The sequence below is a fragment of the Anolis sagrei genome, chromosome 4 (assembly GCF_037176765.1).
Source record: "Anolis sagrei isolate rAnoSag1 chromosome 4, rAnoSag1.mat, whole genome shotgun sequence".
Lineage (NCBI taxonomy): Eukaryota > Metazoa > Chordata > Lepidosauria > Squamata > Dactyloidae > Anolis > Anolis sagrei.
In genome coordinates, this window is record NC_090024.1 from 42,115,785 (window position 1) to 42,130,766 (window position 14,982).

Genomic DNA, 14,982 nt, shown 5'->3' on the forward strand with positions numbered 1-14,982 from the left:
TGTTGATATGGACAAGCTGCTGCTGCAAACAAGGAAGAGAACCTGTTTTCTTGATCCCTGTCCATCTTGGCTGGTCATCCAGGGAGGAGACACAATTAAATCTCAAAAACAGCAAATTATTAATGCATATCTCAGGGAAATAAATTTTCCATTCTGTTTAAAAGAAGCAGTAGTTAGTTAGACCACTGCTTTAAAAGCCTTTCCTGGATCTCCTGGACCTTAATAATTACAGACCAGTGTCTAACCTTCCTTTTTGGGGCAAAGTCATTGAGAATGCAGTTGCCCTCCAACTCCAGGCAGTCTTGGATGACACACACTTCCTTGACCCATTTCAAACTGCCTTCAGAGCATGATATGGAGTTGAGACTGCGATGGTCACATTAGTGGATTATCTTTGTTTAAACATTGACAGGGAGAGTGTGTCCCTGTTGGTGCTTCTAGACCACTGGAGGACTGGAAATCAGAGGCACTGTGTTGCAATGGTTCCGGTCATACCTCTCAGATAGGTTACAGATGATGGTGCTTAGGGATAGCTCCTCCCCCCAAAAGGAGCTGTTATGTAGGACCTTTTTCATTGACTGCCCCAAGACCATGGAACGACCTGCTGGAAGAGCTCCAGCAGCTAAATGAACTATCAGAATTAAAAATCCATCTAAAGAGCTTTCTCTTCCAGCAGGCCTATCCAGCCAGTTTTAAGCATGAATTTTAAACTCATGTCCTGTGTCTAATCTCTGCTTTGTGGATTTGAATATGTATTTTATAGAAATATATTTTAATATGTATATTTATAGAAATACATTTTAATATGTGCATATGTGGAATTTTTACAATGTATATGTGTTTTAATTATTCTGTAACCCACTATGAGCCACAAGGAAAGGTGGGCAAGAAATAAAACTATCATTATCATCGTCATCATCATCATCATCATTAGTAGTAGTAGTAGTAGTAGTAGTCCATAGCATTAATAGTACTCTTGTCCAGCAACAAATTTCAAAGGAGCTGCTTTTCTTCATATCAGCTTTCTTTGCTGTCTAGCTTTTACAATCATACATAGAAATTGGAAATATGATAGCATGGACAATTACAAATTTAATATTTAATGATATAACTTTACTCTTCAAGATCTTATCTAATTCCTTCACAGCTTCCCATCCAGGTAGGTCTTCTATTTTTTAGTCCATTACTGAGCCAAAATATGGGAAATCTTGAAATATTTCAATGTATAAATAATCTACTTTAAAGTTGTGTAAGTTACTCCTTTCATTATCTTTCTTTTTTATGTTCCAGTTGTAAACCTGCGTTCATTGAGCCTCTTTAGCAATCAATCCAAATCTTTGCCCTTTTCTGCTAGTAGCATGGTGTCATTTGCATATCTTAAATTGTTGGTGTTTCCTTTTCAAAAACTAAAACTGGATGTTTATTTACATATGGTACTTCCTTTAATGATATGTTTTCTTTTATTTCTTTTATACTGTTTTTATTTTTATTTTATTTCTTCTTGGTAATGTAATGTGTTCTCCTGCTGGTGGTAGAGAATTCCCACTCTTAATGTAAATTTTCTTTTGATTTCTTGGATCTTGTGAAAGAGACCTCTTGTTCTTCTTTTTGTTGTCGTTGCCATCTTCTATATCTTGCACTGATCATAATAGTACTTCTCTGTACACAAGTTACTCAACAGTTACCCATGAGAATTCTGACTCTATTTCTCTCTCTTATTTTTGATTCTCAGCAGTGACTAACTGCTTCAAGAATTTCTATATTTTTTACATTTCACTTCTTGTTTTACTGTTTCTAGTTTCCCCTGAGTTAGTCTTTTCACATTCCACATTCCTATATGTGTTGTGCAGCTTTTGACTTTTCTTCCACAACTGAGCACATCAACAGCTCTCTACGTGGGGCTGCCCTTGAAAACGGCCCGGAAGCTTCAGCTAGTCCAGCGCGCGGCAGCCATGTTACTAACAGGAGCGGGACGCAGGGAGCATACAATGCCCTTGTTGTTCCAGCTCCACTGGCTGCCGATCTGCTACCGGGCCCAATTCAAGGTGCTGGTGCTGGCCTACAAAGCCCTAAACGGTTCCGGCCCAAAATACCTTTCTGACCGCATCTCGGCCTATGAGCCCACGAGGACCTTGAGATTGTCTGGGGAGGCCCTTCTCTCGATCCCGCCTGCCTCACAGGCACGTCTGGCGGGGACGAGAGTTAGGGCCTTCTCGGTGGTGGCCCCCCGGCTGTGGAACGCCCTCCCTGTAGATATCAGACAGGCGCCCTCCCTTATAGCATTCTGCAAGAGCCTAAAGACATGGTTATTTGAGAAGGCGTTTGACTAAGTGCTACAACAATTGGCAATGATGATCGGAACGGAATATGGATAACGAGTTTGGTTTATGATTCTACGATGAGACGGCGCGGATGATTTAGTGTAATTGTATTATTGATAGTTATGTTGATTTTGTTGTGATATTGCCTATTGTAAACTGTTTTTATATGTTGTACACCGCCGTGAGTCGCCCTAGGGCTGAGAACGGCGGTCAACAAATGCAGTAAATAAATAAATAAATAAATAAATAAATAAACAGCAGAATATTCTTTTGGCCTGAGTCCAGTTGGCGACCGATAGTTGTCCTCTGCTGTTGCCCAGTAGATTACTGAGTAACATCATAATTGGAAATTTCATCTTCTGGCCCTATCTACTTTTTTTTTTTTTTGCTTTAGATTACCTTGTTATAGAGTTTTCATGATATACAATCTACAAAAGGAGATTTACCATGCTTCCTTCTGCATCGCATTTTCAAGTATTAGCCATGAGACCACTGCCATTGTCTCTGAGAGCTTCTCCACCAGTGCCATCCCCCACTACTTCTACTACCCAGTAACTGTTTGGCACATTTAATTGTGGTCCAGCAACATGTGGAGAGCCACAGATTCCTAACTTATGATTTACAGATTGGCTACTGGATGGAATTTCTTTTCTAACTGTTACTATTGTGTGCTGAAGCTTTGTGGTTTCCTTTGAGATAATACATTATCTTGTAGTATAAGAGCATAAGTACCAGTCTAAAAAGAATGTAGGGGTCAACATTCATTCTGTAGCACATGCATCTATTTAATCGGCTCTGTGAAACACTGTGATTATGGTTTATCATGTCAACTCAAATGTATTTGAAGCATGCTTCTATTTTTAATGGCAGTATTGTAAAAAAGAAAGAAAGAAAACCCAATTCAACACAATGAAATTAAAAGCATGCACTTTCCACTAAACCTCAGAAAATTTTTAGTCACATGGTACTAAAAATCTTATTTGTGAGACCACAAATGCCAGTGAATTTAAACTAAAAATACAGCCTTAACTCATTCTGTTGTATTTAGGCATTCAACAGATGAGTGTACCTAGGCAGAATGGGGTTAGTTAAGGACCCACCATGCAATTTGATGAATAGATCCACAGACACAGCATTATATGTCGCCAGTCCCATTTGTGGATAGTGCTATATTAATGACACAATATTTGCTTTAGCGGCCACCACATCTCTCTGCCAGATTAAACATTTGTAATCTGGATCCAACCTTAATATATCCTTTCAAATGGGAAGGCCGCAAACAGCCCTACACTACATCAACATAGCTTCCCTCCATCTATTAGCCTGTCAGAATTACGGCTGCTTCGGAGCCAGGAAAAGCAAGCACCTTCCATGAAAGCATTAATTTGGATGTGAAAGCAATGAGGCCTCTAACTGTGTACATATTTTTTATCTGATGGAGAAGTAATACACATGGATGCACATACAAGCATGCACACACAGCACCAGCAAAGAAATACACCCAGAAACTAGAAATATCTAATATTAGCAAATAAGGCACAGTTCAGTTCTGTAAGAGCAGTGCCGTATGGTCTTAACTGAAAATAGAAATGTGAAAACTCCTCTGTTTCAATGTATTTGTTTCTCCAAATCCCAGTTGTCCTTTCATCATGTTGTTTGCACACAAAAAGTTTATTTCTTCCAAAATACTTTATATGTTTTCTGAATTTGAAAATGCATTTCCTCCTCCAAATAATGAGTGCATGCATTTTTTCAACAACAGAACAGAAAGAAAATCAATTCATTCAAAATGTAATGTTGGAGAAGTTCTAAGATACCATGGACTGTTAAAAGGATCGATGAATGGATCTTAGAGCAAACCAAGCCTGAGCTTCAACTGGAATGAAGATGACTCAACTGAGACTGTTGTACTCAGGAAAAATCAAAAAACAATGTGACTCATAGAATCATAGAGTTTGAAGAGATCTCATGGGCCATTCAGTCCAACCCCCTGCTGGAAAATTGCATTCAGAGCACCCCAGACAGATAGCCATCCAGTCTCCGTTTAAAAGCCTCCAAAGAAGGAGCCTCTACCACAGTCCAGAGCAGAGAGTTCCACTGCTGAACAGCTCTCGCAGTACAGAAGTTCTTCCTAATGTTCAGGTGGAATCTCCTTTCCTGTAGATTGAAGCCATTGTATTGCATCCTGGTATCCAGGGCAGCAGAAAACAAGCCTGCTCCCTCCTCCCTATGACTTCCCCTCACAAATTTATACATGGCTATCATGTCTTCTCTCAGCCTTCTCTTCTGCAGGCTAAACATGCCCAGCTCTATAAGCTGCTCCTCAAGGGCCATTGGGAAAGATTATGATGCTAGTTAAAGTGGAAAGCAAGAGGAAAAGAGCAAGATCACAATAAAAGAAGCCTGAGTTTGCAAGGCCTGAACAGGGCAATTGATGACCAAGGACGCTAAAGAAGATGTCTCATTTTTATTTATTTATTTTATTTATTTACTATATTTGTATACCGCCCTTCTCAGTCCTTAGGCAACTCAGGGCAGTTTACAATGGCAACAATTCAATGCCCGAAAACACCATAAAACATTTTAAAACATTAACACATAATATAAAACCATAACAAGAATAGTAATACAACATTTGCATCTCCTAATAAAAACATTGTCCCATCTCATCGTCCAGTCGTCCAATTCCTATGTCTTTTACCTTGCATTTTCAAATGCTTGCTCATACAACCAAGTCTTGGCTCTCTTCTAAAATGTTAAGAGGGAGGGGGCCGACCTAATGTCCCCAGGAAGTGTTCCATAGCTGAGGGGCCACCACTGAGAAGGCCCTGTCTCTCGTCCCCACCAAACATGTTTGTGACACAGACGGGATCGAGAGCAGGGCCTCCACAGATGATCTTGAAGTCCTAGCAGGTTCATAAGGGAAGCAAACAACAACACAAATGTTATTAGTTGTTCAGCATATTTTGCTATAGTATCCAATCCACGAACTTAACATTGTCTTCCACCCTTTTAACAATGTTTTTGGCATAAAAACAAAGTTCCTGGAGTAGAACTACTACTTTCAAAGTAAGGACTACACAATTAAACAGGAAATAATGCTGTCAAACTAGGAACATATTTTCTTTATTATTAAAAAACAATGTTTATAAACACTTTGAAAATTCCCCAAAAATCCGTGGCTAACTGAAACATTCTGAACTTTGGCAGTTTAAGAGTGGTAATTGTGTTCTACAACTGTAGTGAATTTCACCCCAATATCTGTAAAAATGAGTAAGAAAGAAGCCCCTGACATTTCCTCAATTATAGTAATTATGTGGAATGACTATAATAAAATAGTAACAAAATTTCATTACTCTCATTATGGTATCAATTTTTTCACTAACTATACTTTAGCAACATTGCAGAAACTAAATCTCAGTGTCCCCAGCTTTGTAATGACTTTTGAACCATTTTTATGGATTGCACATCCCTAATACATACAAATATACATAATTTACTCAATGTTTCCTGTATATCAAGCAGATCAGTTTGCTAGATTGAAAAGTGTGCAGGACTCCTGTACCTTTAGTGGTTGTGTAGAAGAGAGGTTATCAATAGGGATTGCTTGTTGCACAACTAGGTAACATCAACATCTACTGCGATTCTCTCTTCTACATAGCCTCCCCAGTTTTCACACTTGCAATCCTAGTAGGCCATAGCATATAGCCAGCACATTTTGAAGTCTACTTATTTACTGAAGTGTTGTGTGGTTTCAAGGTTGTAAGGCTATGTTCTAGCAACATTTTCTCTTGATAGCTCGCCTGCATCTGTGGCTGGCATCTTCAGAGGATCTACTTATTTACTATTTGGAGTAGATTTTTAGATTCAGATATTAAAATTAGTTGGATTATTTCAAATACTAAACTATTAGAAAGCTAGGCTGGATTTTTTTCCCCTGGTCCACTAACAACTGCTGAGTGACATCTTTCAGACATCTTTAGGAAACCAACAATTACAAGTGTCTTTAATTTATGCTCTTAAAAAATATGCATGTGCTCACACAAGCTTGTGATTGCACAACTGCTTCTCCTCTCAGATGGAATATATAGCCTCAAGATCTAGCAAACAGTTGTACATGTACAATTGTTTCCCAATTTTGATATCCATTCATTCACCACTAAGAATACAAATGTATTTTCTGCAATGCCATGGCGCTATCTAGTGGTGAAAATAATTTCCTGCATGTTGTTTTAATTAATTCCTCAGAGCTCAACATTTTCTCCCAAACTGTGTTTGTGTTTGTTGGGAATTTTATTTTGAAAATCCTTTACTTACAATGTATTGTTGATGCCTTTCATGGCCAGAATCACTGAGTTGCTGTAAGTTTTTCGGGCTGTATGGCCATGTTCCAGAAGCATTCTCTCCTGAAGTTTCATGGCAGAAATCACTGAGTTGCTATAAGTTTTTCGGGTTGTATGGCCATGTTCCAGAAGCATTCTCTCCTGAAGTTTCACCTGCATCTATGGCAGGCATCCTCAGAGGTTGTGAGGCCTTTAGTTACAGTCAGAGTTACAAGACACATGCACACACAGAAAAAGTGGCCATGAGATGTAATACTATTTGATGCCTCATTACCTCTCCGTACCAGGGCCAGCCTAAAACTTTAGACGCCAAAAGCACTTAAAAGATTTTGATGCCCCATATTTATCTAATTCAAAATAGAAACAATAACAAACTGTAAAAAAATTGAAATGAAATTTATAGTAAGATGTAAAGTTTTAAATGTTTATATGTTATTGTTGATTGCTTATTGTCTATTTTGTTTATGTGATTTATGATTTATATTGTATTGATTGTTGATTGATGTTTTATTTTATTGATGTTTTGTTTATTGATGTATTAAGGGCTTGGCCTCATGTAAGCTGCACCGAGTCCCTTGGGGAGATGGTAGCAGGGTACAAATAAAGTGTTATTATTATTATTATTATTATTATTATTATTATTATTATTAAAGCAATGTTTATTTTTGTTCACTTCCACATTATTTATATTTGAAAAGTTTTCTCCTACTTTTTCTAATTGCAAAATATTTTATTGTGGGAATGCTTTTTTGTGGAAGCTGCACCATTAGTAGTTTTGCAGCATATGGTCCATGGTTAAATCCAGCAATGGAAAATTTCTATAGTGCTCCCCTTCTCTTGATGACCTTTTTCTTTTCTCATGTCAGGAGTGACTTGAGAAACTGCAAATCACTTCTGGTGTGAGAGAATTGGACATTGCCCAGGGGATGCCCATATGTTTTGATGTTTTGCCATCCTTGTGGGAGACTTCTCTCATGTCCCCACACGGGGAGCTGGAGCTGACAGAGGGAGCTCATCTACACTCTCCCCGGATTCGAACCTGCAACCTGTTGGATCATCAGTCCTGCCAGCTCAACGGTTTAACCCATTGCTCCACCGGGAGCTCCTTCTTGATACCCTAAGCACATGCTTATGAGTTATAGTTATTCCAGCCCTGCTCAGTACAATCTAACATGATATCCATCCTCCTAGAGTAACTTTCTGTTTGGCTTCACATTCTCCCTCTCCTTCCCCCTTCCTTATCACCCCCCTAGTCCCAGCTGAAGCCCATGCAAGGCCTTCACACAAACAGAATATAAATAGAGAACCTACTAAATAGTAAAACTTAGCTTTGGAGTGTGGGTGTGGACAGGAGTCTTTTAAGCTTATTTAAAGTCTATCTTCCCCAAAAAAACATAAGAGAATTTATAGCATTTACACTGAGTTGAGAGTTCAGTCTTGCCAATTCATGCTGCCTTCCTAGAATCCTTAGAGCAGTTCCAACTTTCAAGCTGAAGAATTATACCAATGAAGAGGTAGCCAAAGAAAGAAAGTTACGATGGGTTAATTTAGAATACTAAAAGACAGCACAGTAGCCAATTGGGAAAACAGGTACAGGCCAAGCTGAGTAGCAGTACAATCCTAACTTAAAGACATACTGTGATTAAGGCTTTAGGATTATATACACATCCCTTCTACTGACAGAAATGCCCTTCTACCAGCCATGCTCAAGTGTCTTTTTACAGAGCAGTTTGTTTCCTCAACTGCTCTGGGACTGATATCTTCTGGCAAAAGAACCAAAATGTTTGTGTGTGTGTGTGTGGGGGGGGGGGGGAGGGGTGGAGTAAAACAAAAAAGACCAATTCCAAATTTCTTCCGGCCCAGGGTGGGTGTGTACAAAGGCTGAGATACTACATGGCACAACATAGTATAATAGTTCTGCTGCATATAGCTCTCCATTCAACACAGAGAGACACATACCAGATTCACCACTAAGCATTTGTAATGTCCTACAACTATTCTGTTCCTGGTGGAAAGAGGGAGGGGATCTGTTGAGATTCACTGGGTCCTCTAGAGGTCTAAGTGGATGATGCAATCAATTTGTCCCTAGTCACAAAGCCGGGCTGGGAAGATAGTAGTTCTAAGTGATTTCTAGTATCCCTATACTGAGAAGTGGTTGCATAGTGTAGCTGGTTATTGGCCATCTTTGTGAATTAATATTGCATTGTTGGGCTGAACTCTGTTGTTGTTCCCAAGGACAGTGGACCAATTTTTTTGTGTGTGTCAGGAGCAACTTGAGAAATTGTAAGTCACATCTAGTGTGAGAGAATTGGTCATCTGCAAGTGTGTTGCCGAGGGGACGCTTGGATGTTTGATCTCTTACCATCCTTCTGGGAGACTTCTCTCATGTCCCCACATAGGGAGCTGGAGCTGACAGAGGGAGCTCAGCCCGCTCTCCCCAGATTCGAACTGCTCCTCTGTCAGTCAACAGTCCTGCTAGCACAAGAGTTTAATCCATTGCACCACCGGGGCCTCACAGTGAACCAATTGAATCAGTGGGATTTCCCTATATGTTGATGCAATGAATCTGTCCAAATTGCAAATGCTAAGTAAGATTCAAGAAAACCCTTCTCCTTTGTTAAATACGTTTCTGGAATGGCCCTGGATTACGATTGTGGATGGCATGATTTTAATAGCATTTGTAATGTTTTAAATGTTTAATATATATTGATTTTAATTTTTAATTTAAATATGTATTTCAATTGTATGTTGTTTTAAGGCATTGAATAGTTGCCTATATGTATTCCCTTCGGGATTGAGAAAGGCAGGGTATAAATATGGTAAATAAATAGATAAATAAAGTTATCTTCTGTATGGAATGTGGATCATAATCAGAAATATATTTGAGACCCCTTCTCATTTTTAGTCTGCTAAACTAGTGCTTCTAGTTGGGATAGTATCAGGGTTTTCCCCTCCAGTGTGCCAGCACAAGCACCATATTTGCATCCATTGACTGCAACTGGGACAAGCAGCCAATGGAGCAGCACCATTTTAGGGACCACCTATGCCACGCTAATGCTATGTACATGAACATTTTTGAAACACAACTGTATCCATACAGCTTACTTGATAGAGATGTAAACATTTATCACTCTACTGTGGGATCCCAAAAAGGGAATCTGGTTTTCATAATCAAAAATCTGTCTCTTCTCAATTAGCTAAGTGCTTATCATACTCTGAGCAGACTACAAATGTGAATACATGATTATTGTTCTGGCTTCTTTCAAAATAATGTAATCCATATGAAAGCAAAACATAATAACCAACCAGAGTCCCAGGCTCTGGTTGTATGTAGTCAGGCTACTGATAACAATTCAAGATAACAAACAAGAGTTCTCTCCACCATCATCATCACAGATTTATTTCTAGGGGAGAATAGGTCAGATTCCCACTACGTCAGTGCTCAGCTGGCTTTTGTCAGTGGTGCCTAATGCACTTGTAGTACAGCTTGGCTGAGAAATGTGTGAGAGAAAGCTGACAAAATAAGTATGGATTGATTCAGTCCTGTTAAGATTAGTAATACTAAGACTTGCCAGACTTTGAAACATATTCAGAGGTAGCCATGTTGACCATGCAACAAAATAAACAAAATCCAGATTCCAGCTGTAACAATACTTTTTTGAGAATCCAGCATTTTCTGCCTAAGTTAGCTTCACATAGGACAAGGATGGCTTGAATCTAGCAGAAGTTACTTTTCTGTTACTTATGGAGTTGAAATGTTCTTGTTTTTGTTTGTTTGCAAGTTGTTTCCAACTTATGGCAACCCTAAAGTGAATTCATCACAGGGTTTTCTTGGTAGTTTTGTCAAAGTGGATTTGTCTTCCTCTGGGGCTGAGAAAATGAAGCTTGCCCAAGATTGTACAGGGAGCATACAACTCCCCTGTTATGTGAGCTCCACTGGCTGCCAGTCTGCTTCCAAGCATAATTCAAAATAATGGTGTTAGCCTATAAAGCCCTAAATGGTTCAGGCCCAGCTTACCATCTGAACATATCTCCCTCTATGACCCACCACGGAGGTTAAGATCGTCAGGGGGGCCTCCTCTCAGTCACACCCCCCTTGCAAGCATGACTAATGGGGAGAAGAGACAGGGCCTTCTCAGTGGTGGCCCTTAACCTATGGAACTCCCCCCCTAGTGAAATTAGATCTGCCCCATCCCTCCTGACCTTCAGGAAAAAAACTGAAAACATGGCTCTGGGATGAAGCTTTCAGCCAGTAATGGGAGTAGTGCAATATGAGATTACATTTTAATATAATAACTACTTAGACCGGCCCTCTTACTGCAGATGCAGATTGCAGCCAGGAAATCAGAAGATGCTTACTTCTTGGGAGGAGAACAATGACCAATCTCGATAAAATAGTGAAGAGTAGAGACATCACACTGGCAACAAAGGCCTGCATACTTACAGCAATGGTATTTCCCATAGTAACCTATGGATGTGAGCGCTGGACTATAAGGAAGGCTGAGCAAAGGAAGATAGACATGGGCATGGGCAATCCATGGTTCTAAAGTACTTACAAAACTAGGGGGCACTGGTGCTTGGCTTCTAAAGTGTTGCTAAATGGTATTCCCCATAGTCACCTATGGATGTGCGAGCTGGACCATAGGGAAAGGCTGAGTGAAGGAAGATAGATGCTTTTGAATTGTGGTGTTGGAGGAAAGTTCTGAGAGTGCCTTGGACTGTGAGAAGATCCAACTAGTCCATACTTCAGGAAATAAAGCCCGACTGCTCACTGGAGGGAAGGATATTAGAGGCAAAGATCAAGTATTTTGGCCCCATAATGAGAAGACAGGAAAGCTTAGAAATTATGCTTTCCTGGAAATTATGCTGGGGGAAATGGAAGGAAAGGGGAAGAGGGGCCGACCAAGGGCAAGATGGATGGATGGATGGCATCCTTGAAGTGACTGGCTTTACCTTGAAAGAGCTGGGGGTGATGACGGCCAACAGGGAGCTCTGGCGTGGGCTGGTTCATGAGGTCACGAAGAATTAGAAGCGACTGAACTAATGAACAAGACCAGCCCTGGAATACAATTTGGATCATGTGGTTTTAATTGATGATTTAATGCTATTTTTTAAGTGGGTTTGGTTTTAATGTTTTTGTTTATTTACCGATGTATTAATATATGGCATTAAATGTTGCCTTTGTAAAACTGCCCTGAATCCCCTTCAGGGCTAAGAAGGGTGGAGATAAATGTGGTAAATAAATAAATAAATAAATAAATAAATAAATAAGGTTTCATAGCTGAGAAAGGCTGAGAAAGGCTTCAATCCCTGATCTCCAGTCATGGTCTAGTGCTCAAATCACTGTGCCACACTGTCTCCCTGAAACTTTATTTTATTTATTTTATTTACTGTATTTATATACCGCCTTTCTCACCCCTGGGGGGGGGCTCTTCATCTCCAAAATGGTAACCAAGCAGGGACTCCTCCTCCCCAAAGAAAGAATAGATACCCACAAACCAGATGGAACAGAGAAGGATTCAAGGCAGGGAACACTGGACCTAGTGTTTCTGGATGTGCTTTCAACTATTTCTTTCAAGCAGATTTCACTGGGCTGGTGTTTGTCAGTTCCTTCCTTTGAAATACTGCCTCCTCCTGCACCTGGGACTCTTGTGCAGTCACCCAAGTCTAAACCAGGGCTGGCCCAGCTTAGAATCCAAGATCAGGATGAGAAAGAGAGCTGAGTTGATGGAAGAAGCAGAGAATCAGTTTCTGTCTATCTGGTTTGGAAGGGTAATGATTTTTGTTTTCTTAAAAGTACATTTTATACATTATTAGTTATTCATAAAGTACATTTTCTTAATTTTTTCATATCAAAAATTGGTGTGATTTTTGGGGGGCCAGAACGGATTAATAGCATTTCAGTGCGAAATTCTGCGTTGAGACAAGATCGATTTGAGTTAAAAGCTCGATCACAGAACAGATACGGTTTTGCCCAAATTTATGGGGTGGGGAGAGGAAAAATGAAACCAATAAAACAGTGATCATTTTAATTTTTATTTAAATGCTTTAGTCTTATAGAAACACTCAAAATAATCTCTACACTGAAATGGTTTCACAAGCTCAAGAATAGAAAACATACCAGAATATGCATAATAAGTTTTATGCAAATTTAATACAATTTTAATTACATGGAAAAGTAAGTTTAATGTTTGCAGCACCCATATTGAACAATGAAAAATGTTTTCTGATAATCTTGATGTGAAGGAACGGTTAGAATAAAGTTAACAGATATATGAAACAAGACATTTTTGTTCTATAAATAAAGAAGAAATACAATGAAGCATACAATCTGTTTGAAAATCACCTTCTTTCAATGATATAACCCATATTTGGGCAGAAAATTAATTCAGAGTTACAGAAACTTTTGCCCTCCAAACTTTAATGGATCAATTAGTTCAATGACATATCTATATTAATCAGGAAGCTTGTGAGAGTTGTCAACTGGTTCTGACACTAAACCCAACCTGTGCAAAAATCCTGTAATAATGAAAATAAGGAAATGGGGGTGGGGGAGAACAATTCCAGTGAATTGATTTAAGGACATCATAAGATTTCTCAGACATTATGATATCCCCATTTTAGGAATCTTTGCACATTCTTATGTCCAGATGTGTTCTGTTCTAACATTGTATTTTATGCATTTGAGGTTGTGCCCAATTGAAACAGTAATCTAAAACTATAATATAAATTTGACAAAGGTTGATCTAGAATTATCTTCCTTAGGTTAGCCAATATTCTCAAATTATCACTGATAAGCACTATCAAGTAGCTTTGATACGTATCTTTGGGTAATATTCTTAGGCCTCTTCTACACAGCCATATAAAATTCAGATTATCTGTTTTGAACTAGATTATGGCAGTATAGACTCATATAATCCACTTCAAAGCAAATAATGTGGACTTTCTGCTTTGATAATCTGCATTATATGGCATTGTAGAAGGGGCCCCAGTTTTACTTCTATGTAAACTGGTAAATTTTAAACTTCCTACATTTAAGGAACATGTTCTGCATAAATTTGTTTACTTAGGAATTGCCATTTAATTCCCCCAGAGAACCCAGACATCTAAACCCAAACATGCTAAAGCAGTGGTTCTCAACCTGTGGGTCGCCGAGTGTTTTAGCCTACAACTCCCAGAACTCTCAGCCATTTTACCAGCTGTTAGGACTTCTGGGAGTTGAAGGCCAAATACAATCTGGATATGAAAATAGCTCATCATTGGGGGGGGGGGGGAGATATAGATTAATTGTATTTTAAATTTATTCAGTTATGGGCTATAAAATTACTAATGAAAGAGTATGTGTTGCTTGAACATATTTTAGTTCCCTGAAATCTGGATAAAATTACCACACTTAGACAATTGTTTTTGATTTGGTTTCTCTCTTTCTTTTTTGAATGATACATCCACAGAGGTGCTTGATGACTAATGATGCCTATGTTTTTATTGAAACTGTTTAGTCAATAAAATGAATAAATGTAGAAAAATGTAGAAAAGATATTCACAAATTTGTATGTAGGAAGAAAAGGAAGTAAAGTCTTGCAATCTGATAGGACACTTGGGCCACCAATTCTGGAGAGATGCTAAGAAAAGAATTTCACATTGTTTAGTGGTCAAACCAGTAAGACACTACCCAAGGAACATTAAAACCATTGACATAAACCAACAAAAATATGACAGAAGCAATGGCTAGAAATTTCCAGGTCAACTGAAAGCAAATAAAAAACAATGTTCTCTGCATTTTACTCTGAACTACAGGAGTTATCAAAGGTGTTACTGTCATCTGTACTCTGTTCATCAATAGGGTCAGAAACATGGCCAAATCTTGAAATGTTTAGACAAAAGTTTGCAGCAGAACTCTTATGACACAAAAGGTGGCAGTTACCAATGACTGATAAGTACTACAGGAGTTTGGGTAAAAATGAGAACCCCTAACCCCCCCCCCCCCCTCGCTACAGGCCTGGTTATATGTGTTTCTTACTTCTTCTGATCAACAGTATATTTATACTAGTTAACCTCAGGATTCATTAAAAGAAATTTTAAAAGTTGTTAGTTTCCAAGTACACCAGTGTTTTATTAGTGCCACAGCCAGAGCACAAAGGGAAGAGGGGTCTTCAGCCCAAAATGGGCTGCCATTGTGTTGTATACTATGATGACACCTGTGTACCCATTTGCTGATGGAAGAATCACTGCATGTAATGTTAAAAACAATATTCCAAAAAAAGCAACATACTCATTGCAATGTAAGAGAAGGAGAGTAAACAATAACATATATGTTT